A 25036-nucleotide genomic window follows, 5' to 3' on the forward strand; every position below is an offset into this window, starting at 1 on the left:
GGATTTTTAAATGGTGTATGGTAGTACTTTGGTATCTCTCCAGGGACCGACTGTACTGTCATCACAGGGTAAAAAAAATGTAAATAAAACTGGCAAAAAAAATGATAAACTGCTTTCTCAGTTGCCTGCCAAGGATAGACAGTTGGAATTCTTTAGCAGGCCTGCTTGCACAAATGCAAATGTTGCGACAACTTTTCATAATGCTGTATAAAGGCAACCTCGGCTAGACATTGATCACGAAATGGACTTGCAAATGACTGCCCTTGCTGGTATAAATCAGTGCCACCCGCAAAACAGAGGAGCCAGATCAGAGCGGGGTTGTTGCTTTTCTTGAATTCTTTCTTAATATATCTGTTTTTTTTAAAAAAATGATTCTGACTGTCAACTGGGATTATTAGACTGCATAATGATATTTTTTATGTCCAAACATATGAATAAAATTACTTTCTCACCATGTATATTATGGTTATACATGCTTTCTGAAAGTAAATTAACATAGAAATAAATCTGCCATGTCAAGAATATACATTAACCTGTTTGGGCTTTATAAATATGTAACAACAGCACCTAGTTCTTTGCCTCTCCGCGGTAGTATAATATCTTACACTGAATCGAGAACTGGACATTTTGTATAGTAGAGTACACAGTGATATTTGCTCAATCCAATTTAACAATTTTTTTCATATCGTGTGTTCAGTGTTGTACCTGGTGCTCTAGGGAATCCAATAAAAGACCCTAATGGAGTCTCACCTTTATGAAGCTCAGAATCCTGCCTCAGATTTAACTTCTCTCTTATTGCCCTGGGCTGTTGCATCAGATTCTACCTCTGTCTTTACTCTCTTTCTAAACAATTCTTCTTCGAACTTTTTTCTAAAGGCATCCCTCTTACCTTCTTCCCTTCTTCTTATTGGCACATAGATCCTTCATTGCCACTGCCCTTGGGGACCCAGTGCTCTGGCCACACCATGCTGGTCTCACCAGCATGGTGGCCTACACACGCCCTGCTCATGCATCCCCCGTCACCTGCACTGCCTCTCCACACCCAACTCCATCCCCCCGGGGAACACCCTCCTCATTCCTCAAGGAGTCTGCTTGGAAGTCATCTCTGTGAACAGGACTTTCCTTTCTACTTGCCCTCCCCAGCAGGGCTCAATCTTCTGCGTCCTCCTCCTCCTCCTCTGCGATGACCCCTCTCAGAGCTCTTCACAGGGCTCTTTAACATCTTCTGTGTGTTTGTCAGTGACCTACTCTGAGAGCTCTTGGTGGGCAAGGTTTTTGTCTTATTCATCTTTGTCCTGCCACCACACGCCCACCTTGGTACACATCCAACTAACGTTTGCTGAAGGCACAGTCCCTTTATCAGCTGAAAAATGGTTTTCAAGCACCACTAGGTCTGCAAATAGTTCTCTAAGATCACTAAGACTGGAAGAATCCTGGTGGCTCAAAATATCTAAATAGTTTCTGTCTCCATCATTAAAGACTCTTGTCTTTTCTTGCCTTCCTCATCTTCATCTACTGATTTGTTCTCATGAACTAAGAGAGCACAAGTAACACAAAGCAAACCACCTCTTTCCTGGCTTAAAGCTCTAGGATGGCTTCCATCGTCCTTAGAATAAAATGATGGCTTACCTGGGCCGGCAAGGCCCCGTGCAGTCTGGCCCTGCCGACCTCTCCAACCCCATGCTGTGCCACTCTCCTCCTCACTCATTGTGTTCCAGAAACATGGACCTCTTTTGGTTCCTAGAAAAGGCCAAACTCATTTCTGCCTAGAGGCCTTCACATCTGCCATTTCATTTGTTGGAACACTCTTCCTCATCTTTCAAGTGTCAGCTTAAAGGTTACCTTCTCAATGAGGCCTTCTTTGACCACCCTATCTAAAGTAGATCCCCCATATCCTCCACCCTTTTCTCTAGGACTGTACCCTGTTTTTGTCCTTCTAAGCAGATAGCAAGTGGCAATTAATTTTTATTTACTTGTTTATACCTTTGTTTGTTTACTTGTTCATTGTCTTTTTCCTTTTCTCATCAAAATGTGAGCACAGGGAACCACATCTATTTTTATTCCTGTTGTATCTCCCAAGGCTCATGACTGCACCTGGTACAGAGAAAATGACAATAAGTATTTTTTGAATGTCAAATGAATGATCATCCCAAAGCAAGCATGTGAAAGGGCTTCTTTAAACACATAGATTCTCGTAACAACAAAATGAAATACCATTACAAAGTGCCAAAATACTTTAGGTGTTGTGGACTGAAGGTTTGTGTCTCCCCAAAAATGTTTATGTTGAAGCCCTAACCCCCAGTGCGATGGTATTTGGAGGGATATAAATGAGGTCATGAGGGTGGAACCCTCATGATGAGATTAGTGCCCTTAAAAGAAGAGGAAGAGATATCTCACTCTCTGTCCATCTCTCTCTCACTTTCCACACACACTCAGGAAAGGCTGTGTGAGAGAGAACACAGTGAGAAGGCGGCTGTCTGCAAGGCAGGAAGAGGGCTCACGTTAGAACCCTGGCCATGCTCGAATCCTGATCTCAGACTACCAGCCTCCAGAACTGTGAGAAAATAAATGTCTGTTGTTGAGCCACCCAGTCTGTGGTATTTTGTCATAGACAAAGGTGTGCTGTCTGAGCAGGCCTCAAGTGTTGTGGCCAGTCCTTGTTTCTAGGACAATTTTGGTGGCTAACTTAAGAGAATGTTTATTTGGCATCTTCTCTTCTGATTTCAAACTCACATGCATTCTCTAGCCTCTACTGCCACACTCGTGTGCGTGTGTGTGTGTGCATATTCACTCCTCTGTCTTCACACAAACACACACAACTTACCCAGCATACACAGCATTTGTGGAAAGATCTGAGCTCCCACCCAATCTGAACCCTAATGTTACTTCAGATGCGTCCTTTGAGTGACATTTTAAAGAGAGAATTCAATGAGATCTTGGGCTGTGAAGAAGGGTCTGTAGATCTACTTGTTGGAATGATTTTTCCATCATTCAAATGATGTGATCTGCAAAGGAAGCACAATGTATTGACTTTGATGCATTAGTGGTAAGAATATTTTCACATTCCTCGGCTCTGTATACACAAATAGGGCATGAACTCAAATATGAGTAGCACTAGGAAATATGTAAATAAATTCCAATTTATAGTAGCTTGTTCTTCCCTTTCACTCCAATTTTTTTTTGTACTCGCTCAGTAACTCAGTCATTTATTAAGGACATATTTCAATACCTCTAACCTCTCTCAAGCCATTCAAAATTAAGCAGAGTTTGGGGTCCAAATGATCTGGTGGCCACTTCACCCATGTAGCCTAACTGCTATTAATGCCATCCAGCAAAATCACAGCAGATTCAATATGACTGCTAATAATACATCCATATAAATTAACATAACATATCGGATCCTACAACATCCAAGCCTTTCAGGAAAGACAGTGATGTAAATGGTCGCAGTGATTTCATGATTAGCTCTATGAGGTCTACTGAGAATTAAAAGTGATTCTTGGAGCAAACATATTATGAAAAGTTTCTAGCATTTGAAGCAGCTTGAGCAGGTTAAAGAAAGAAACGAACAAAAAAATCCCCAAACCAAAAAACCAAAACCATCCCAGGCCTTGCGGCATGTGCAGTAAACACAGCTTAGTTTCGTGTCCCAGTGTGAAAGAACCTGTCCACGCCGGGGACTCGGCCTATGTTTACTTCCTGACACAGCACACCAGGTGCCCAGCTCTCTCATTAATGATAAGTTTGTCTGACAGACTTTGCCTTGTCATAATTCTCATCCCATTCCAAATTCTTCTAGTAAACATTTGTCAAAGGTCCTCCATGTGCCAGGCAGCACGCAGCTCTGCAAACCTCCCTTAGATGCCACCTTTGAAGAAGGAGGCAAAGAGGCAGAGAGGATGAGAGGCTGGTGTGCCCAGGGTTCAGCCCCTTTTTGATTAAGTATTCAATTCATCAAACACTTGCTGGGGCTCTGACTGGTGCCAGGCACTGTGCCAAGTTCTGGGGATGCAAAGTAAATTCCATGGAGTCCTTGCTCTCAAGAGGCCCCAATCTAGACATGGGCTGACCTTCAAGATGTTTTGTTCAGGGAAAGAAGCAAAGTGCAGAACAGCATGGATGCTCCTGAGAAAAAACAGTGTGTATAACAGTGTTTGATGCACATGCATGCATGCACACACACACACACATGCACACACGTGTGTTGGTAAATGCCTAAAATATCTGGTACACTGGTTGCTTTTGGGGAAAAGAACTGGTTTTGTTTCTTAAAGCACCTGTTACTCTCTGAAATTGTCTCATGTATTTATTTGTTAACTTATTTATTGTCTGTTTTCCCCACTAGCATGCAAGTGCTTCCTAACAGCTGTATCTCCAGTAACTAGAATAGCGCTTGGTATATTTTAGATGCTTAATAGTTTCTGTTTTTCCTTTTAATTGACGAGCTTAGAGTTCCGAGATGGGAGACTCTTACTTTTAGCTGTTTGTCATTTTGTATGACTTGAAAATTTAACTTTTCACGATGAAAAAACTTCAAATATATGCAAATACAAAGACAATAGTGTAACAAACTTCCATGTATCCATCACCCCAAAATAATGATCAACTCATGGCCAATCTTATTTCATCCATATCTCCCCTCACCACCCTCCCTCTGCCTCAGGATTATTTTGAAACAAATCCCAGCAGTCATTATATTTTTAGGTATTTCAATATGTAAACCATAACTAAAATAATTCCATACCTAAACAAATAATAATTAATATAAATATTATTAATATAAAATATCCAGTGTTCAAACCTCCCTAATTAGTGTCATAATTTTTTTACAGGTTGTTTGAATTTTATTTAACAGTGTGCATGTATTACCTTTTCAGAGTTATAATTTGGGATGTTCACCATCTAGTAGGGATATGGTTTCATCCGTCCATCCATCCTTCCATCCACCCACCCATCCTTCCATCCATCCATTAAATAAATACGTATTAAGTACCTAATACATGACAGACACTGTTCCAGGTGCCTAGGAAGCATCAGTGAACAAAAGACAAAAATTTCTGCCCTCATGGAGCTTTCACTCTAGCTGAGGGAGACCAATAATAAATAACACAAGTGTGTAAAAAGTTGGTTATAATACAATGTAACATGTGTTATAATAAAAGGGGCAGAGACTGCGTATGATTGACATAAGATTCAAAGTATTTAGGCCCTTACTGTGGCATTTAAAATTTGCAATGTTTGATATTCTGATAATGTCTTTAAATAGAACATATTGATTCTTTCTATAACAAATAGGTAGATTAAGATCATCAAAGTTTTTTTTTTTTTTTTGAGGAAGATTGGCCCAGCGCTAACATCTGTTGCCAATCTTCCTCTTTTTCTTTTGGTTTTTGTTTTTTTTCCCCTCCAAAGCCCCAGTACATAGTTGTAGAGTTTTAGCTCTTCTATTTGGGATGCCACCTCAGCATGGCCTGATGAGCCCTGAGTATGTCCGCACCCGGGATCTGAACCTGGGAACCCCAGGCCGCCAAAGCGGAACTTGCAAACTTAACTGCTATGCTACCGGGCCGGCCAGGAAGTTCTTTTATTTTTAACTTTTTTACAGCTATATTGACTAGGCTGTGCTATAAATCAAATTATGATAGCTGGGAGCCAGAACACTATTTGTCAGGGTTTGGGTGGTCAGACTTGGGTGTTTATGAAAGAGAGCTAGGACCAGTCCAACCCCAGGCTCTGGCATATGCTCTGCAAACAGTGGATTGGCATTCATGCAAACCAGACCAGTGGGTATAAACTAATGCTTCTTGAGTAGATCTCTTTAGAGAGGGTCTTTTCGTGGTGGAACACAGACAATATCAATGAAGGAAGCTATCTCTAAATTGTGAAGTATCTTCTGCCCATTATCTGCACATTCTAGGAAAAGCAGAGTTCTTGGTAGGCTCTCTTAAACTCAAGAATATTTTTGATAAGTACTTGAACTCTACATTGAAAGGTGGTATTTTCACTCCTGAAAGGAAATGGCAACAGTATTAAAACATTATTAAAACAGAAAAGGGACGAGATAGGGCCGGCCCCGTGGCTTAGCGGTTAAGTGCCCGTGCTTCACTGCTGGCGGCCCAGGGTTCGGATCCCGGGCGCGCACCGACACACCGCTTCTCCGGCCATGCTGAGGCCCCGTCCCACATACAGCAACTAGAAGGATGTGCAGCTATGACACACGACTATCTAGTGGGGCTTTGGGGGAAAAAAATAAATAAATAAAAATTAAAAAAAAAAAAAAAGAAACTGCCAAACAGTTTAAAAAAAAAAAAAGAAAAGGTACGAGATAGTGTTTTAAAACTTATGCAGTCATCAAGACACTAGCTCACCTTAAAATTTTTGGTTAAAATTTAAATCTGGTTAAAAAAGGGAAGGAAATAACTCTTGATAAGATATTCCAAAGACTATAAAGTAGCATGACTGATTTTTATCCAAGTCCCTTGGAACTTACGCGTCCAAATGATGTTGTTGCCTACACAGCAGTCACTCTGTGAGGAGGAGGATATACTCTTATTCCTTCAAAGTTGTGCAAAACATTTCTGAAATACCTCCTTTGTAATTGTTTCCAAAGATGGTTTATCATTCTTATAAGAAAAATGATCCACTTTCTAAAGTTTAAAATTATACCTTAGTTGTACCAAGATGATGCTAGTAAGTGAGAACCAGCCCACTGTCTTCACAGCTACTGGAGGCTGGTGCTTACCCACTCCCTGTTCGACTTGTTTTGTCTTACTTTTGAGATACGGGTGATATCAATTCTAAGTCTGGATTTGAGCTGGGGGAATAGGATTGAGTATGTTGACTGAATGGATTTCTTTCTTTTTTTCACAAAAACAATGGTGCCTGATTTCACTGCTAGAACCAGTTGCTACTTTGCATGTGTTGGGCTTGGCATACTGCAGACAAGCTGCTTTGTTAATCGCATCCTGCCTTCCTCCAACGTCATTTTTCTCTCTCAATCCTGACTTAGCTCAGATTTCCCTTTCTTCAAGAATTTGAGAGCTCCCCAAAGAGGCAAGAGGATTATTCTGCAACCTACAATCTGATGACTTTGGTTCTAATTCTGGGTAAGATGATAGATCTGTCTACTGAAAAGATGGTTCAAAAGTATAGAAAGGGAAGAGATGCTCTTTAGAAGGCTCATGGGCTTCTACAGGGTTACAAGACCTCTGGATACAGAGGACAGGGTGTGGTGGAAAGCAGCCTGGACTAGGAGTTAGGAGATCTATCTTCAAACCCTTCTTCTTGTCACTTTCTAATTACATGATTTGGGACAAGTCACTTGTCTTCTGTGAGCCTTAGTTGCCTCATCTATAAACCAGGAATAATATTAGCTTCTGGAACAAGGTAAGAAATGAATTAATAATATCTTTCTTTCAAGGATTGGCTTGAGGGTTAAAAGAGATAATGAATCAGGCAAATAATTCAATACATGTGAGTAATGGCCACACACACAGAAAAAGACATAAACAAACCAAAAAAAAGCCATTTCAGGCTGGAATAATGAAAAGGTATTAGCATGTCTTACAAGAAGTGGATGGAGATACCAGTCATGTTTGGTTTGGAGAAGGGAAAAGCTCAGGTGAGAGGAAGCATTAAATCTGTTATTAAATAGGTCAGGGGTTGGAAATGACAGCCTGGGTGCTGAATCTGGTTCACTCCCTGTTTTTGTACGGTCTGTGAGCTAAAAATGATCTTCCCATTTTTAAATGGTTGAAAAAAAAATCAAAAGAAGATTAAATAAAACTCAAATTTCAGTGTCACAGTACACTTTTACTGGAACACAGTCCCCCTACTCATTTACATATTGCCTGTGGCTGTTCTGTGTTACAATGGTAGAGCTGAGTAGTTGCCACAGAGACAGTATGGCCCCCTGAAATATATACTCTCCGGTCCTTTATAGAAAATATTTTCTAAATATTTTAGAACTAAATTTCATAACTATGAGAATTTTACAACTATTTAATCCCTGCAATAGTTGACAGCTGTCAAATGAAAGAGGAGGTAGACTTGTTCTGTTTGCCCCACGAAGCTAAGTAGAACTAATGAGTAAACTAATGGGTATATAGGTAACTAATGGGTAAAAACTATAGGCAGGTAAGTTTCAATTCAATATGAAGAACTTTATAATAATCAGTTACTTAAAGGTGGAATGGACTGTCCTGTGACGTAGCAAGATCCCTGTCAACAGAAATATTTAAGCTAAGCTATATGATTGCTTAAGAGATATAGAAATAGTTCAAGCGCAGGATGGAAGTTGGGCCAGAAAACTTATCAGAACCTGTCTGAACATCTGATTTTATGTTTCCAAGCTTTTTCCAATCTAACAATCTCTGAAATCCCACAATAAGTACTTATGGGCAATTATTTACATATATACTATTTTCTGTTCTTCACTAATAGTTTTTTCTAACTACTACTCCAACTACTCCTCTAGAAAATCCTCGGGGACCCCATGAACATGTGTTTTCAAGATTAGACCTATTAAGTCTATTATATTATCTATCTATCTATCTATCTATCTATCTATCTATCTATCTGACCGAAATTGCTTGTTTGTTGCAGTACATCAATTGCTTTCTGGAAAAAGGGCATTTTCCCTAAATATAACAATGTAAGCTCTTTGAAGTCAAGGACTGTATCTTTTTCACTGTGTATTGAACACAGAGCCTTGCAGATAGTAACAGTACTCCGGGCCAGAACTGTCCTTCGCCCTTTCCCTGTGTCAGCTCGCTTCATGTTCACAGCAACTCTACGAGATCGGTACTATCACTAACCCCTATTTACAGATGAAGTAACTGAAGCCCAGAAAGGTTAAGTAACTTGTCCAAGTTTTAACAGCGTGTAAGGGGCAGAGCTGGTGTTTGAACTCAGTCAGTCTGGTCTCAGTCTGTGCTTGTAATTGCTACACTTCTTGTTAAATAATGAACAAATTTATGTATTTTATCCATGACTCTATTCTAAACTCTCTGAGGGCAGGGGTCACAACGTACGCTGTTTCCCTTTTCCACCCAGTCTAGCACAGAAGTGAGCACATGATATCATGGTGTAGTAGAGGAATGAGCCCTTGACTTGGAATAAAGGGACCTGATTTCCAGGCCATTGTTCTGTCTCTAAGCTGCTGAGTTAACTGAGGATACTATTGTAACACTTGACGGGCCTCAGGAGTGACTTTGGGTCTTAACTTTTTGAGAGGTTTATTAGTTTCTTATGGCTACCATAACAAATCACCACAAACTAGGTGACTTAAAACAGCAGAAATTGGGGGTTGGCCCAGCGGTGTAGAGGTTAAGTTCACATGTTCCGCTTTGGTGGCCCAGGGTTCACCTGTTTGGATCCTGGGCGTGGACCTATTCACTGCTCATCAAGCCATGCTGAGGCAGCATCCCATATAGAAGAGCTACAACTCTACAACTATGATACACAACTATGTACTGGGGCTTTGGGGAGAAAAAGGAAAAAAGAGAAAGACTGGCAACGGATGTTAGTGCCAACCTTCCTCAAAAAAAAAAAAAGAAGAGCTGTGGAAATTTACCAAATGACCACCTGGTGGGCATGCTTAAAAAAAGAATCAGATTCAAATTACTTCTTTAAAAAACACAAAACAAAACCTCATAAATTTATTCTTGCACAGTTCTGGAGGCCAGAAGTCTGAAATCTACAGGGCAGGCCACGCTTCTTCTCAAGGCTCTAGGAGAATCCTTCCTTGCCTCTTCTAGCTTCTGGTGGCTCCAAGCTTTCCTTGGCTTGTGGCAGCATAATTCCAACCTCTGCCTATCTTCACATGGTCTTCCTTTCTGTGTCTCAGATCTCTCCTTTCTCATATAAGAACATCAGTCATTGGATTTAGAGCCCACCTTAAATCCATGATAATCTCATCTTGAGATCCTTAACTTGCTTACATCTACAAAGACCCTATTTCCAAAGAAGGTCACATTCACAGGGTTAGGACTGGAACAGATCTTTTTGAGGGCCACTATTCAACCCATTATAAGGGATAATGGCCATTTTGAGAATTGATGGATGTAATAGACTTTCAAAAAAGAAAAAAGTTAAAAATATATTTTAACACTTAGATATTAAACACTCAAATTTTGCCTGTAATTATAGGCAATTTTAGGAACCCAACTGAAGTTCAATCATAAGTTCAAAGTTAAGAGCTGCGGTCTACATAATTTCCGAGGCCCCCTCCAACTTAAAAATTCCAAGTGAGTTGATGTTCCATCAGTGCATTTCATTTTTGGATAAATCATGCCATTTGTTCTTCTGTTTCTTTTACAATTTGTGAGAGGGGTTAACTTACTTCAAGTGGAAGACTGAAATAGATCTTCCATGGGGCATGTGCCAACCTAGAAGAAAGTTTCAGGCCTTCTTAAGTTCTTCTAATACTGTTCACAAGCAGATCACTCAAGATATCGCTTTCATTATATAAAGGCCCATTTTTGGTCTAAAAGGCTTTCCTTATATACTTGTAATAACTGAGAGGTAGCAGGAGTGGTTGTTTTAAAAAATTGTATCTTTGTGTCACATTTTTTCTCCCTCATATGCTCTTTCTAATTTTTTAATGTAAAGATTGGCTTTTAATAAGGTCAAAAGCCCAACTGATCATCAGATATTGGGTTGATTTATGTGGCTGTTTATAAATAAAGTCATTTGTCCAGTAAGTTATTTATGTGCTGGAATAATCAGACTTGATATGAATCAAACAGTAAGTGGCTTCCTCACAAATGATTAAGCAATATAATTCTGTTCTTAACGATAGTTTTAGTGAGTGGTTTCAAATAATTGTAATAGAGCTAAGTGTGAAGCAAATGCTTTTAAGACATGCTTTCCTTCAAAGTGGTCAGCAAACTAAGTCCCATGGACCAAATCTGGCCTGTTGCCTGTTTTTATGAATAAAGTTTAGTTGGAACACAGTCATGCTCATTCACTTACATATTGTCTATAGCTACTTTCACACTACAGTGGCAGAGTTGAGTAATTGCAACAGTGACCATACGGTCCAAAAATCCTAAAATGTTTACTCTCTGGCCTTTTATAGAAAAAGTTTGCTGATCCCTGCTCTATACCTCAGATAGCAACACATACAATTAAAAAATATAAAAAGAAGAATAGATTTCCTTCTTTAGAAATAATTTACAGATCATGAAGAAATATATTTTTATTGGATAAAGATCAGCAAAGATTTTCAGCTGAACAGGAAAGCCTATAAGGACTTCAAATGACCATGCTTACATCCAAGTAGATTTATTTGTGATAGTTAATACAATATATTTTGAATAGTTGAAGATGACCTGTAGGGTCCAACCTGTGATTCGTTGAAAGAATTTTGTATTCATGCATTAAAAACAAAAAACAAACTCAACCCCTGAAAACGTATATTCGCATGTGTATGGCGTTTAGTTATGCTGACTTTTTGGGGAGTAGGGGTTGTGAAATTAATTTTACCTCCATGTTTTTACTGTTGATGTTCATGAATTTTTAAAATAAAGCCCTTATAACACAAGCGATCACCATGCAAACATTTACAATTGACTTTGCCCTTACAAACACACCTTGAATAAAATGCTTATTGAAATTGAAATTGATTGAAAGTGTTGTCTACCTAGAATATTCCCTTACTTTAGCTTTCTAACCTCTTTTTTGGTCACTTTCAGTAAGCACCATTTCCTCTTTAAAATTAATCTGCTATTCTTAAATGTCAAGAAGTCAATTTCCCAAATGTTTCATGTTTAATTTGTCCTGAAGTTACCCAATCCCAAGAAAATCTAAGCTTTTAAAAGGCTGCATGGGTGAGAATGAGGTCGAAATGGTGAGAAAAATTAATGTAGCATTTGCTTCTGGAGTTTTGTGTGGAAACAGATGCTTAGCAGCCTTCTAGACCAAATAGAATGATCAGTTAACTATATGTCAGTTTCATCGACGTCTACTTCATTTTTTCTGTATTAGGACTCAGGCACATTTTGTACTTTGGGAGGAGGTTCAAGCAGTTCCCTGCGTATACGGTGACCATATTTTCTGAACAAGAAACTGAGATGTATGTATGCCCTGAAAATATTTTGGCACATAGTCTAATATTGGGTCAGAATATTTAAAATCAAGAAGGCAATGGGAAATGACCTACATATTTATCTTAAGCCACATTTTTCTTAAATTGACCCAATGACCAAAATATTCTGGGGGTGCATTTGTTCTTCTATAATAAATTAGCTCAAGAGCTCCTTACCATTAATGTATTGGATTAACAGAGTGACTTTCATTTCTTTTAAATAATCATAATTCTATTGCCTAACACGATTAATGTAAAATGCAAAAAATATTGAGTAGTAGAATTAATGTAATTACAGTAATGCTTGTAGATCCTTTTCTTTCAGATAGTTACTGTTCTAAAAGTGCAACTACGATGCAGAAAGTTCACCATGTTGGTATGACAGTGCCTGTGGGCAGACGCTCAGCTAGTCTTCCACAGGAGAGATAATTAAGAGACAATGGAACAGAAATGCATGTTGTAGCACACGCGAATGCTCCTGTGCATTGACCTTGCAGCTCCAAGCAACTTAGAGAATGGCTTGGTTTTCAAAATTACAATTCCTCCCAGGTTCTAGAGGGAGGCACAGTAAGATTCTTCAGATTTTACACCATTTCAGGGAGGTAAGATTCAAGTTTCTGGAAAGCTGCTCTCTCCTTGGAGATCTGCTAGGATACTGAAATTTCAGGTGCTTCAAAAATGCAGGACACAAAGAGGAATCTGAAAAGCTGCCAGAAGGAAGCAGTTTTCTATTTTGTGCAAAGCTTTACAATAACAGGAAGGTGGAGAGTGAGTGAGAGAGAAATGAAATGGAAGTCCACTGACTTGGAGCACTGCAGTTCATGTGGGTAATAATAGGCTTGGCTGACTCATTCAGTGTGGCCCTTTTTAGAGTATGCTTCTCAATCATACATAACCTTTTAATCAAAAGGTTAAGAAGGGGAAGAGTGTGCATCTGACAACATTAGAAGTAGCCTGCTGTTGAAAGTGAACAAGAGGGGATCCATTCAAGAAACTTAAAGCAATGTGGCACCTGGAGAAATCCTCTTGGTCTTAAAAACTGGCATGAGATAAAATAAGAAGTATTTAGAGACTCAAAGGTCAATGAACAAAATAATGCTGTAAAAAATAACCCAGAGAACCAGAATATCATCAACTATCTTAAACACTGAGTAGAATGCAGTCTGTGTATGCATGCATGTGTCTAAGCAATAACTAAACCAGTCTTTTCTTGTGTGCAAATTATTTTTGGATCAGTTAAATGGAAATAAATACTCTTTCATGTGTAGAACCCCCTGTGTGTGCTTCCTTTTCAAAATATTGATTTCCTTTTATTCCATTCAAAAGGGAGACCTGTGAGGAGTAGAAAGAGGAGGGCACTATCTCTTTATGAATACTAATAAGGAAATCAAGGGAGACAGTGGCACTTCAAGTTTCATCTTTCCATTTCCTAGAGGCGCAAACTCTGCAAGTTGTCACCTTGGTGTATTCAGTGGCTTTTGAAGCACTAGACTGCTCCAGAGAGAATGTCAGCTCCAGCCCTGGGCAGTTTTGACAAACAGAGTATATATTGATACATGATAAAGTATGCTAGAAATCACCCCAGCGCTAAAGGCTACTATAGTTTTAATATCATCATTTGAATTAACAAGCATTCTGTGGAGAAATAATGAGCTTTCATTATTCAGAACATCATCCTTACCCGGGGAACTCAGAAACCATTAGCTCTTGAGAACTTAATGAAAAGATGATAAAGAATGTTTTAGATAAAAGTTTGAATGGGCTCACTCGATAACTGATGTAAAATATTAATGTTTGCTTGGATGATGGATTAGGGTTGCTGGGCTGGGCTCGTTGAAGCCGTGGATGCCAAGTGTGTGGTCAGCTTGTGCCTGTGCAGCAACTGGACTGGCCCACAGGACAGTGCCGGCTGTCATTCTGTGGTGAGCTGTGCTCCCAAGAAGATCACTCAGCTCCCAGTGTGGCAAGGTTTCCTCTAGACTGACAGACAAGAAGGAATGGAGGTAGACAGAAAAAAGAGGGACCATAGATGAAGTGTGATCAACAGGTATTGATGTACATGTTCAGAACTAAAATTTCAATTTTTTTTACAGTCTCTAATGTATAAAATACAAATAAAATACTTGAGTTTGTATAGTAAATATTTTGCATTTCTTGTCTTAGTCTGATCAACAGACTAGGAAATTTTGAGTTACCCTTCCAGTTTGAATTTTATCATATAAAATTGCATTGGGAGGGGAAAGGAAAAAGAAGTAAAAAACAAGCCAAAAGAGATTATATCTTTAACACTTGGATGCCAATGTGAACCATCTGTAAACTAACAGATCGGACTTGACCAATGTAGACACAAAATAAAACTAATGTTTATCGCAGAACGCTTGGGAAATAACAAAAGTAGAAGAGAGCAAAACATCACTCAGTGTCCCACCATATCAAGAGAACCCCTGGTCACACTTGGGTGTATTTACTTTCAGCCCTTGTGCAGTATGTAGATTTATTTACATGGCAATGATCACATGGTGTGTGCAGAATTACATATATTGTAATTTTTAGAGCATTTTTCTGATTATAAAATGATTACATGATGTTATACAAAATTCAAAGATACTGGAGTCATTAAAACTTTGGCGTTCGTGAGAATGACCCTGGAGAACTTATTAAAAGAATAGTCTCCTGGACCCTACCCCAGACCTACTGAACAAAATATCCAGTGGAGAGGCAGTCTCTGGGGTGGGACTGTCCAGATTAGAGTCTTGGTTCTATCATTTGACAGTATGTGGCCTGGGGCATATTATTTCCCCTCTTTATGTTACAGTTCTCCCATTTGTAAATCAAGGCTGTTATAAGGATAAACGGCATAATGTCCGTAAAGCACATAGAATATTGGTTGGCACGCAGCATGAAATAAGTGTTAACAAATAATATCATTATTGTTATTATTAACATTATTATTACTGTAATCCTTATCTGCAGTTATAACAAGCTCACCAGATGATTCTAATGGACTGTTAGAATCATGGTGTGTCCTTAGCCTTTGTTCCTATATATTTAAGAATATGATTAGAATTGTATTATTGTGAATATGATAGATTAGCGCTCAATATCCTTTCCAACCTTTTTTTAGTGTGCATTCTTGTACATTTCTCAGAATCCCTTGTATCTAAGGTTCTGGGTATAATTTAGGTTCCAGAAAGTAGATGGATTAGATGCACTTATCTAAGATTTAGAAGGTGAAAGTGAGACAGAGGCTGTGTTTCTGCTGCTTGGTTTTTCTAGCAAGCATGAATAGGCAGGAAGTTGGTTTTTTTGCTACAGCATCAGTAGGAGCCTTAACAGCTGCTAAACTGCAGAGTCTGGGGGATGCAGTGAGAGGGGGTACATTTTGTTGGCAGAGATCACAGCAGGTTCCTTGGTTGGGGTGGTGGTGGTGGTGGTGAAGTGCAGGAGATGGTAGTTTCCTTATTTGGCAGGAGGCTTCCTCATCACAAAAGAGGCTCCTTTGGGGCTGTTTTGTGACATTGGGGGCCATTCCTGAAACCTAACCTAGAGGCTGTATCCTCACCCTTCCCAACAATCCAGTAACCCATTTAAAACTTGTAATAAACCTGCTTCTGCTAAACTAGCTAGAGTGGATTTTGTTCTTCGCAACAGAAACCTGACAATACCCTTGAATATACTGTCTTAAAATCATAATTAAATATAAATATTCTCAAGTCTTAGAAGGAAGATGATAATAGGGAGGGGTAAAATATATCATAGGTCAGTTTATTGGTCTTTACTAATTAGGCATAAAACCATACTTAGGTTTCTTAGTAAAGATGCAGGAAAAAAATCAATACCCAAGAAACTTGGCAATGAAAATGGCCTTTATGCTGGTCTCAGCGGTTCTGGCTTCGTCCAGGGCAAAAAGAGCACTTATTGTATCAGCCGTGTGAAAAGTTTGGCCATTGTTAGTAAATGCTGGCACAGAACAGCATTATTTCTTGTTTAAAGTGGTCATCAAAGAAGTCAAGAATTTGGAACAGTGGCTGAAGGATGTGGCTCAAGAAGCATTTCTGATGCTGGGAAATTAACAGCATCGGAAGCAGAGAAGGAACAGTTGGGTGAAGCACTGCAGGGAAAATCTCTGTCCTCTGCTGCAGAATCCATTAGAAAATAACATTTCCAGAATCCATTAGAAAATAACATTTCGGGGTAATGATTTTTCCTGTATCTTTAAATGGTATATTGAAAAAGCTAAGTTATGGTTTCGTTTAATTGGTAAAGACCAGTAAACTGCCGTATGACAGAGGTTCTTTCTGTTGCTTTCTGCCCATCAAATAAAACTTGGCCGGGTATAAATTCAAGGGTCATAGGGTTTTTCTTTCTCTCTCTCTCTCAAAATTCTGTGAACAATGTTTCACTGTATTCTGGCATTTAGAGTCAAAGAGAAGAAATCTGAAGGCAGCCTGATTTTTATTCCATTGCAGATGATATTTCTGTCTTTATACTTTGTACATTCGTTTAGAGAATGTAACTCAAAAACAAAACAAAACAAAAATGGTGCCTGCAGTTGTGAAGAGGTACATTGTATATTGGGAGATGTAGTCCTGATAAAGTACTGTGCATTCTGGGAAATGGAGTTTTTCATGTGCTTCGTTGGCACAGGATGGACGACACTTTGGAACAGTAGAATAAGATACTATCTCTGTCTGACGAGATTTGTCTTTTCACGAAAATGAGAAAACAGAAAAATACCAACAGGAGGCTTATGGAAAAATATTACAGAATTAGGGGAAAAGATCATCACCTTGAAGTCTCACTGAAACACAAAATATTACCTATCTCAGGTAACAAAAGCAAATTACAGAAGATGGCTTGGCATTCTCAATAGATGCAAAACACTATGGCTGGACCTTGGTTCTCAGGTAGGAATAGGCAATGGGAGGTGAGCCATCTTCTCCTTACCTTTGGGGGTTGGGAGTGGGGCAGTACTGCTCTGATTCCTGAGATGAAACATGGACAAGCTATTGTTTGTTTATTCTCAAACCACTTTATTGTCCTTATAATAACTGTTATTTTCTTGCAGATTCTAGGACTCAATTGTCTATTGATCTTAGATTTCAAAATTGTTATGGGCTGAATTGTGTTCCCCCCAAATTCACATGTTGAAGTCCTAACCCTCAGTAACTCAGAAGGTGACGGCATTTGGAGATAAGGTCTTTAAAGAGGAAATGCAGGTTAAATGAGTTCAGATGGGTGGGCCCTGATGCAATATAACTGGTGTCCTTATAAGAGGAAATTTGGACACACAAAGAGACATCAGAGATGTGCTCGCACAGAGGAAAGACCATGTGAGGACACAGTGAGAATGTGGGCGTTTGCAAGCCAAAGAGATTGGCCTCAACATTAACCAACACTCTCAACACCTTGATCTTGGACTTCCAGCCTCCAAAATTCTGAGAAAATAAATTTCTGTTGTTTAAGCCGCTCAGTCTGTGGTATTTTGTTATAGCAGCCCTGGCAAACTAATATAAACATGATTTTGAATATTGTCTTTTTATTTACCTTCATTTACATATTTTAGTGAAAAGCTGAGAAAGGCTGCATTAGGGGCTGATAGAAGGCATTTTTATTTTTAATTATGAAGTGTTTTAAATAAACAAAAATCATAATAATATAATGAACACCAAGATATTCATCATCCAGCTTAAAAAAATAAACCATTTTAGGTCCAAGTAAAGCCCCTACCCCAGGGCCGGCCCGGTGATGTAGCAGTTAAGTTCGCCCGTTCTGCTTCAATGGCCCAGGGTTCGGCAGTTCAGATCCCGGGCACGGACCTACTCACCGCTCATCAAGGCGGGCTGAGGCGGTTCCATGTAAAAGAACTAGCAGGACCTACAACTAGGATATACAACTGTGTACTGGGGCTTTGGGGAGAAAAAAGAAAAAGAAGAAGTTTGGCAACAGATGTTCACTCAGGGCCAATCTTCCTCAAAAAAACAAAAAAAAGGCCCCTACCCCCTTGCCCTGTTCTCGTCCCTCCCCAACTAAGATCATTACTCTCCTGAATTTGGTGTCTACTATCTTTATGCATATCATTATATTTTTATAATATATGTTTGTATTAATAAGCAATTCATAGCAATCTTTTACATGTATTTTAAACTTTATATACATATTATTGAACTATAGTTGTCCTTCCAACTTGCTTTTTTCTCTCAACATTATGTTCTAGGGATTTATTCACGTTTTTATATATATATATATATATACACACACACACACACACACACACCCACACACAGTATATGTATATGGTATATATACATGATATATAGATAGTATATATATGGTTTGTATGTTTTATCTGCTATTTTTAAATTTTTATGAATAGATCACAGTTTTTTATTATGTATTATAAGGATATATTACATTCTGTCCTTGATGGAACTTTAAAATGTTTTTAGTTTTTCATTATTTAGCCATGCTGCTATGAAAATTCTTGAAGCTGTCTCCTTGGGCACACAGATAAGAGTTCGTCCAGGTTTGTAGTTGCTGAGTCATAGGTTGTGAGTAGTTTCAAACTCGCTACATAAAGCCCAAAATTTTCTCCAGATTGCATGTATCAATTTGTACTCCTATCAGCTGTGTATGAGAGCTCCTGTCATTTCATTTACTTGCTAATAAAATGTGTTGTCAGAATTGGAAAATTTTCATCAATCTGATGGGTGTGAAATCGTATGGTTTTAATTTGCATATCTGTAATTATTCTTTCTTTTTTTTTTTTTTCTTTTCTGTAAGGATGATCAGCCCTGTGCTAACATCTGCCAATCCTCCTCTTTTTGCTGAGGAAGACTGGCCCTGGGCTAACATCCGTGCCCATCTTCCTCCATTTTATATGGGACGCCACCACAGCATGGCTTGCCAAGCGGTACGTCAGTGTGCGCCTGGGATCCGAACCGGCGAACCCCGGGCCACCACAGCGGAGCAGGAGCACTTAACTGCTTGTGCCACCAGGCCAGCCCCTGTAATTATTCTTGAGGTTGAACACCTTTTTTTTCATGCTTTTGACCATTTGAATTTCCTCTTCCATGAATTCTCTGTTTACATACTTTGCCATTTTTCTGTTGGATTGTCTTTTTTAAATTGATTTCTTGAGTCTCTCAGTTCGTTCAGGCAGCTATAACTGAATACTGTAGACTGGGTGGCTTCTAAACAACAGAAATTTATTTCTTGTAGTTCTGGAGGCTGGAATCCAAGATCAAGGTACTGGCACATTCAGTGTCTGGGGAGGGCCATTTTTCTGGTTCATAGATGCTGTCTTCTCACTGTGTCTTCATGTGGCAGAAGGGCTGAGGGAGCTCTCTGGGGTCTCTTTTATAAGGATACTAATCCCCTTCAGGAGGGCTCCATCCTCATGATCTAATTACCTCCCAAAAGCCCTACCTCCTAACCCCATCACTCTGGGGATTAGAATTTCAACATATGAATTTCAGGGGGCCACAACATTCAGTCTATAACACAGGGGTTCTTGATATATTCTAGATATGAAGCCATTTGGTTATATGTACCTTCATCCTGGTTTGTAGTTTCTCTTTTTACTTATCTTTTGATGCAGAAAACTTTTGTTTTCTCAATGTTATTTAAGCAGACTATCCAGTAGAGTGCTTTAAACTCTTAACAAAGTCCTTTTCTTCACTTGGACAGCTTTTATTTGCTAATATACAACACAGCCTTTAAAACAGACTAGTTTTTGTCTTGGTTGTCTTAATACTTAGATTATTGTAAACTCTGGCTAATGACTGTAGAAAGCATAATTTACCCAGGAGAAGATTATTTGTAAGGATTACATTTATATCTCTAATACAAACTGTAATAATTTTTATTAATCATCTTGTATTAAAGGACAATTGCATTTCTTTTGTGAATTAAATGCTTTATATTTTCTAGTAGTGACCAGGTTCACTTGATTTTTTTATGTGATGTCAATATTTATTTATTCCTTTGTTTAGCTCATATGTGGGTAATGCTGAGGATTCATTTGAATCTAAAATACATTACAGGGCCGGCCCCGTGGCTTAGCGGTTAAGTGCGCGCCCTCTGCTGCTGGTGGCCCCGGTTTGGACCCCGGGCGCGCACTGATGCACTGCTTCTCCGGCCATGCTGAGGCCGTGTCCCACATATAGCAACTAGAAAGATGTGCAGCTATGACATACAACTATCTACTGGGGCTTTGGGGGGCAAAAATAAATAAATAAAATCTTTAAAAAAAAATAAAATAAAATACATTACACTTCACCGTGGTGTTTTAAACAGGTTCATAATTAATGAATATATGTGAATCAACAGCATTTCTTATTTATTTTATATTAGATCCAGTTGCATATTTAGTCCACGTTTCTTCTTTAGCCATTTAGCTAAATATAAAGAGATGCATATCTTATTATTAAGCTTCCTTGCAGAATATATTTTCAATTAAGTTACCTAATCTGTGATTGCCAGATGCACTTTGCCCTGGTTCAGAAGAAAGTTTATTTATATCTTAAAGAGCCAGCAATAAGATGATTAACAAACAAATTTTTAGTATTAAAAAAGCCAAAATTGAGGCCAGCCTTGTGGCGTAGCAGCTAAGTGCATACACTCCACTGCTGGCGGCCCAGGTTCGGATCCCGGGCACGCACCGACGCACCGCTTGTCAGGCCATGCTGTGGCAGCATCCCACATAAAGTGGAGGAAGGTGGGCCCCGATGTTAGCTCAGGGCCAGTCTCCCTTGGCAAAAAGAGGAGGACTGGCATGAATGTTAGCTCAGGGCTGGTCTTCCTCACACACACACACAAAAAAAAGCCAAAATTTTAAAACAGCCCAAACTAATATTTCAATTCACTGACAAATTTTACGAAGTTAATTTCATTTTTAAAAGTTTACTATTATTTTAACAACAATAATCTTTTCTTATTAACTCATTCTTTTAAAAGTTCATTAAAAAAACGCAAGTGTTTCAAAAGTCAATTTGTATCTGAAAACCCTCCATTAAGATTTTTCTTGGCATGGAGCATGCAAAGAGGTGGCTTCTACTAGTAGATTTTATCTCTGTATATGCGAATAGCTTTGTGGGAAAGTTTTCAGTTCAGAATGGATTTCTTGAATATCTTTCAAGTATATGAATTAAGATCATGTTTCAAATAAATTATAAGTGGTTTTAAACACTTACACATTCTCTTGGCTTGGGCAAATTTGATTTATTTTTAGGCGTACAGGCTATCTGTTGTGGACGTGCACTTTGGTGGGTGTGATGGTGGTGAAGGGGAGGGGAGGGGACAGAGATCAAGATCTGGGGAGAGCAAAAGAGGAGCAAGGAGCAAGTCAGGGGAGGGATTGAGAGAGAGAGAGAGAGAGAGAAAATGAGCAGAGTGGCCTGAAGTTAAGCACAGACAGGTATGAGGTGTTGAGGACTACGGCAATCGCCGCTCTTAGAAATTCCGTCTGGGTGGTTTCCTACGTGTCTGCAATAAAACTCTTGCGCAATAAATGAAGAAAAATATATAAAAGTTTAAATTTTATTGGGTGTAAAGCTCTTAAAGAGCTGCTGCTCACCGAGAGTCTAAGGATGACTGAGTTTGAGTGAATGGACCCCCGCTAAGAGTGTTAGCCCCGCTGTTTTCTTCCTGGCACTACTGCACCATGTTGTCTTCTTGATGGCATTCCCCTGCCATCATGGACCACAACCAGCTGAAGCAGAAATTTACCTGCCCAAGCGTGGAGGAAAAGGTTACACTAGGACCCAAACACAAATTTCACTCAGTAACAATTGCTATCCCTTGGAAATGGGTATGACAGAACATAGGCAAACAAATGGGAATAAACTTGCACATAAACGCTCTTGTCAGTGCTGGTTGCTAACAGATGCATTTAGGTAAATGCTGTTACCTCAAGAAGTGTTGTCTTCTGGGGATCCTTATCATAATTTTATTTTAAATTCGAACAGCTGTTGTTTAACTACCACAGACCACAATTTATCTACAGCTTGGGGCCATAAAGTTAGCTTTAATGCACTCCCTTGTTTCTTTTTTCCCCCTGTATTTGATTTAATTTCTATGCATCTGACACTCACATGCTACATACTATTTGCATATTTCAATATGTAAGTTTTGCAGATCCCATAAGTACTCAGGTGCTACAAGTGGAAGAATAAATAAAAATGGAAGTTCCCAATGACAAATTATAAAAGAAAGGAAGAATAACTCTCAGGTTTCACTTACATGTATAATATTCTGAACAATAATAGCTCCTTCAGGACAACAAAGCAGGTTTTTCTAGGGTGGTTGGTTTACGGTGTCTGTAGAAAAAAGCGGATGTTTTCTTTGGCAATGAAACACAGCACGCTTATCTGAATTGAGCCCTAGGGCTTACCACACAGTAACGGAGAGAGAACTTCAGCTTTATCTAAGAAATCAACAAATGTGGCCACTTTCATAACCCGAATGTTTTCTAAAATAAATATTCATGGCTTTTCATTCAAGGGATTTTTGAAAATGAGGTTGCAGTTTCAAACAAAAGAAAACTCTGGGGAAGATGGGAAACAATGAAAAGTCACTCTTGGGGAAACTTTAAAAAAAGTCCCTCGTGGGTTATTGTACTGTATTTAGCAAAGGTGCTTAGTGAGACAGGACATGGGCTGACCTAGGGCTGAGGCAGCTACTGGATGGAGAATCAATTTTGGGCGGGGTAGATGGGCCCAAGACTGCTCTCTGGTCTTAACGACAGCATCTGAAAACTTCCAGGCAGAGGTCAGAGGACTCTTCTCAGCTCCTTTAGCCTGGTGTGCACCGACTCCTGCAGGTCTGGAGAACCTCAGGCTTCCATCTCTTCTCCGGTTCTCCCAGGTAACGGCAATATGTTGGCAGGAGTGCTTTGCTTATACAGTTTTTCAGGGTGACCTTTAGGCCCCAGCCCTTTTCGAATCCTTGTTTGTTGTAATCAAGTTTCAGAAGGAAGTAAGATGTGATCCTTGGTGCAGCAGAATGAGGCAGGCTCTGGGGCTCAGTGATTCACTTAGCGACTCGATTATTAATTTTTCTGGCAGCAAACGGTTGGTGCCCAACTGATGACTTCACAGGAGCCTCAACACACTTCAGTAAAATCACCAAGTGCGAGAAGAGTACCCTCTCTGGCAAGATTAGCAGTAAGAACAAGACAGTCACACACCTGTCCTAAAGGTGTAACTGAAAAGCGGAATCACAGTGTACGTTTTATTTCTGAGCCATCATTGCTCATGGAAATGGAAATAGTCCAAATAGAAATAAAGCAACAAGGAGAAAGATGGGAAGGATGTGCAGGGCCCGATTTAGGAGTTTGATTCCGCAGGATGCAGACGATGTTACTATTATCAAGTTTGAATACTGAGGACGTTTTCACCTTAGACTTTTCACTGCACGCACTTCCCATAGACCCTAGAATCATAAATAATTGACAATAGGAGTAGACATTTTTAAGGACTGTTGCTTGATACCCCAAGTTTCATGAGAAACTTTGACCCTGTGAAAATTCTAAGCTGATTTACAAACCGAAGAGTGAGATAAGCTACAGTAATCACCACCTGGCCCTTCCCCAGCTCCTTTCATTTGAAGGTTTCAGAGTCTGACAAACGTTAATTAAGGAAGCCTCACAATGCCCCAGTGGGACAGATAAGGGGATAATTTCAGCACTTCTGGATGGAATGCAAGAGCTTCTCCCTCTCCTTCCCTCTCTTCTGAGCAGCTCTCAGGTACCTGACACAGAAAGTCAGGAGACAAAAGGAAAGGAAATGAGAGAAAAGGCCACCACTCATGAATCTCCAAAGGAATGTGGGCTGCTTCCTTGGGAGCAATGCAATTTGACTATGGATGTCTCTTCTCTCACCCCAAGCCCAGGAATGTTATCAGTGAGCGATGGGGAGGCTGTTGGTCCTATTTTATTTTATTCTGAACAGATGGAATCTAGCACAGTAACTAGTAGCATGATCCCCAGAAGGAAGCTGATCCTCAGTGTAGAAGGCGGACGGGAGGAGCCCACTGCTGAATCACCCACACTAGGTGGCTTCCTGCTGTGCTGTGCACGCTCTCCTTCAGACGTCTCCCCATTGACTATGGCTCCAGCCTAACTCTGTTTATCTCAAGCCATTTCACACTGGATCATAGCTTTCAGGACTGTGATTGGAGGATGCTTATCAGATCAATGCTGAACTGAGATGAGTCATCTTTCTAAATCTATTTGGTCCGCTGCTAATTGTCTTTTAAACTAAAGCTTAGGAAAGACTACTTAAAAATAGACAACACTTTGCCTTTCTAATTCTTCTATAAGGTGTGCAAGTAAACAAGCATTTTATCTCAGGAGGCAAATATTTATATGGGATAAAGAAATTTGTTTTTATTCTTAATGTGACTTGTTTTGTATACATGTTCAATGAAGTTATTGTTGGGGCTACTCTGATAAGTCTTTAACTCAGGATTCAAACATCATCACTATTATTTTTTTAGTATCTTAAGAATCTTAAGAATACAAAGACAGTAGAGGAGAGAGAGTAGGGGAGAGAGAAAGAGAAAAAGAGAGAATGAGAATAAGAATTTTTGATGTGCAAAAGATGAACTGTACTAGACATTAATGCATTAATTTTAGCAGTATTAGAGACTACTAATGATCAAGCCATAATCAATTTAGTTGTGGAGATTAGGGAAACTTTCATGATAGCTGAAATGATTAGACATGCTATGTTGAGGATTTTGTTTGGGTACATATATTTTGGAAATGATATATTGTTCTTGCATGGACCATATTCAATCATATATTTAACACCCTATGTTGTACCTATAATGTATATCTCATAAGAGGCATGGATTTGACTAGTGGGTGGGATGTATATTTTTGGGCGTCTGTATGTGGTTCAAATACAGATTCCTTTAACTATTCATTTAGTAAGAAGAAATGAA

This window comes from Diceros bicornis, chromosome 14 (genome assembly GCF_020826845.1).
Source record: "Diceros bicornis minor isolate mBicDic1 chromosome 14, mDicBic1.mat.cur, whole genome shotgun sequence".
NCBI classification, from domain to species: Eukaryota; Metazoa; Chordata; class Mammalia; order Perissodactyla; family Rhinocerotidae; genus Diceros; species Diceros bicornis.